We start from the raw sequence: 3,628 nt of genomic DNA, 5'->3' as shown, positions 1-3,628 counted from the left end.
TAGATGGCATCATGAGGAAGGAAAATTATGTGGCTATATTGAAGCAACATCTCAAGACATCAGCCAGAAAGTTAAAGCTTGGTCGCAAATGGGTCTTCCAAATGGATAATGACCCCAAGCATACCTCTAAAGTTGTAGCAAAAAAAAGTCAAGGTATTGGAGTGGCCATCACAAGCCCTGATCTCAATCCAATAGAAAAAATTTGGGCAGAACTGAAAAAGTGTATGCGAGCAAAGAGGCCTACAAACCTTGACTCCGTTACACCAGTTCTGAGCCAAAATTCCAGCAACTTATTGTGAGAAGCTTGTGGAAGGCTACCCAAAATGTTTGACCCAAGTTAAACAATTTAAAGGCAATGATACCAAATACTAACAGTGTATGTAATCTTCTGATTACATTTGTATATTGTTATACAACAATTTGTATATTGTTGAGTGTAATTATGTGTATATCAGATGTTTAAATTGTGCTGTGTTAATTTGATGTTATTGTAAATTGGTACGGTTTCATCACTGTCACGACTGCTATGTTGATCGGAACTGCACCCAAGAATTTCACACACCATTGCACTTGTGTATATGGCTGTGTGACAATAAAGTGATTTGATTTTTGATTTTATTTATTTATTTTTTTTGACCCACTGGGAATGTTATGAAAGGTGTGTGTAAACTTCTGACTTAAGCTGCATATCTGGCAGTGTCCCATTAAGAATTATTATTTCAAAAGACTTTAACTTATATCCTGTCCTCTGAGTAACACCAGAAACTTCACTGTAAATTGTAGCAACACCTCCTCCTTGACCCTTTTAACAAGGCTCATGTTTATAACAATAACCTGGGGGAGTAGACTGATTTAAACTAATATAATATTCATCCGGTTTAAGCCATGTTTCAGTCAAACAGGCACATCCAAACTATGATCTGTAATAATTTCATTTATAATTAGTGCTTTGGTTGAAAGAGATTTAATGTTTAGTAGCCCTACCTTTTATATGATGTTATCTTCAAATTTTGTAAGTTTGACCTTAATAAAACATTTTCTAAATGATTTAGTTAGGGGTTTGTGTTTGGTAGTTTGGGGAACAGACACAGTCTCTATGTGATATCTACATGATACAGTCTCTCTATGTGTTGTAGTTTATGTGACCTGTGTGATGACTTAAGGCAGCTTGCAGACGGATGGTTAAGCCATTCTGTCTGCTTCCTGGCCTGGGCCCCAGTTAGTCAAATACTATCACTATTAAGACTATGAGCCAAATTACTAGAGAGGAGAGTGGCACCTTCCCTGGAGGGATGGAGTCCGTCTCTTTAGCAGGTCAGTTCTACCCCAAAAACTCTTCCAATTGTCTATAAATCCTATGCAATTCTCCAGACACCACTCAGACATCCAGCTGTTCAGTGACACTAATCTACTATAAACCACGATGAGCAGGGAGGGGGCCAGAGCATATTACAGTGTCTGACATCATTTTTGCAAGTTCACACACCTCTTTAACATTATCTCTTGTGATCTCCGACTGGCGATGCCGGACATCATTAGTGCCGACATGAATACAATTTTTAGAATATATATGTTTAGCATTAGCAAGCACTTGTAAAGTTTGATTAAAATAGAATCTCCTATAAGAAGTGCGCTTTCAACATAATTCTCAGTGGATGCATCACTGAGTGGGGAGAATCGATTGGAAACCCTAACAGGAATGGGAGAGTGGTGTCGCTTTGCTGAGCGAGTATGCTGCCGAGACATCACCCAAACACCCTGCTGCAGGGGCTCTACAGCCGGAACCAAAGTGTGTGTGTTGCTCACTGTTCTACCTGCATCCGAAACAGTATCTACAGGCTTCTCTTACTCACTGACCTCCAATGGTGTTTGGATGCGTGCCTTTAACTCATTAACCTTCTCCATCAGCCTGACTAATTTCTGAAGCGATAATGCATGAAGCAATAACATGAGCGGATGCCATGACTTACTGCAATTGTTAGAAATAGTTGAAACAGTAGAAAAGCGGAAAAAATGAAGCACGCAGTAAATTGGCAAAAGGATAAAATGATGAACGTAGAGGAATAAGCAATGCTAAGCAGGCTAGCAAGCTACAAACACAGACTCGTGCAGCATACCGGCAGCAACCCATCTGCTTATCTGCAAAGCAAAACTGAGTCATTTTAATGTTACACTGGGAGAGACGCAATTTGACTGGTCAAGATTACAAGTCAAAGGACCAATCAGCTTACCCATGCGAGTCAATTGGCTTAACATGTCACATTTGAGCGAGCCGATTGGCTAACAGATAAGTCAAAGAAGCTATCAGCTTGCACCACATAGAGTTTCATGGCTGAACTTTGGTCATTTAAAATTCCAAATACACATCTAAGAAATGTATTTCTTACCTAGTAAAATTATATTTTTTTAATGAATCATTTCATAGTTACTAGTGTAAATTACTGAAAATTACTCCATTACTGATATCAGCAATTGAATTAAAACTAGTAACTAGATAGGTAAAGTTTGAGGACAAACTTTGATATTGGTTGACAGACAGACAGATATAAAAGACAGACAGATAGACAATTGCTAGGTTCTTCTGGGTGGTCGCCAGGGCATTGCTAGGTGGTTACTAAGGTGTTCTGGGTGGTTGCTAGGCAGTTGCTAGGGTGTTCTGATGGTCGCTAGGTGTTGTTAGCAAGTTTTAGCATGTTTTAACATGTTGCTAGCATGTTTTAACACTTAGTTAGGCATTGCTAGCACATTTTAGCACTTAACTAGGTGTTTGTAACATGTAATAGCATTTAGCTAGGTGTTGCTAGCATGTTTTTCACTTATCTAGGTGTTGCTATCATGTTTTAGCATGATGCTAGCATGTTTCTAGCATGTTTTAGTATTTTGGTAGGTGTTTTTAGCATGTTTTAGCACTTAGCTAGGCATTGCTAATATGTTTTAGCTCTAAGCTAGGCACGGTTAGCATGTTTTAGCACTTAGCTAGGTGTTGCTAACATGTTTTAACATGTTGCTAGCATCTATCTACCATGTTTTAGCACTTTGCTAGGCATTGCTTGCATGTTTTAGCACTTAGCTAGGCATTGCTAATATGTTTTAGCTCCGAGCTAGGCATTGTTAGCATGTTTTAACATGTTGCTAACATGTTTCTAGCATGTTTAGCACTTAGCTAGGTATTGCTAGCATGTAGCTAGGTTTTGCTAATATGTCTATCATGGAGTTTGTGCATGTAGCTTGAAAGCTTTAGAAGTAAGTACAGTCAGAATTTTTTTGAATGGGAGTCAAAGGGAAATCGGGCCTGTTCGGAAGTCCGCGACGGGGATACCATAATTCCGATCCGTTAGAAAAGTCGAGTCAACCCGAGTCAGAACAGGTAGAAAGTCTGTGCCGAGATTGGTGGATGTAGCTTGAAAGCTCTAGGAGGAGATACAGTCAGAAATTTTGAGTCTAAGAATAATAATAAGCTTAAATAGAATATCAGTATGTTGGCTTTCTCAAGCAAACATAAGAATACTCCCTTCGGATATCTGAAATTTCGTTTTCACTTTGTGAGCATTTTCACATGTTGTAATTGCATTGTTGATATCAGGAATGGCATTTGTCATGTAATTATTGATATAAAAAATGATCATTT

Source organism: Myxocyprinus asiaticus, chromosome 28 (genome assembly GCF_019703515.2).
Source record: "Myxocyprinus asiaticus isolate MX2 ecotype Aquarium Trade chromosome 28, UBuf_Myxa_2, whole genome shotgun sequence".
Classification (NCBI taxonomy): domain Eukaryota; kingdom Metazoa; phylum Chordata; class Actinopteri; order Cypriniformes; family Catostomidae; genus Myxocyprinus; species Myxocyprinus asiaticus.
This window is presented reverse-complemented; position numbering follows the sequence as displayed.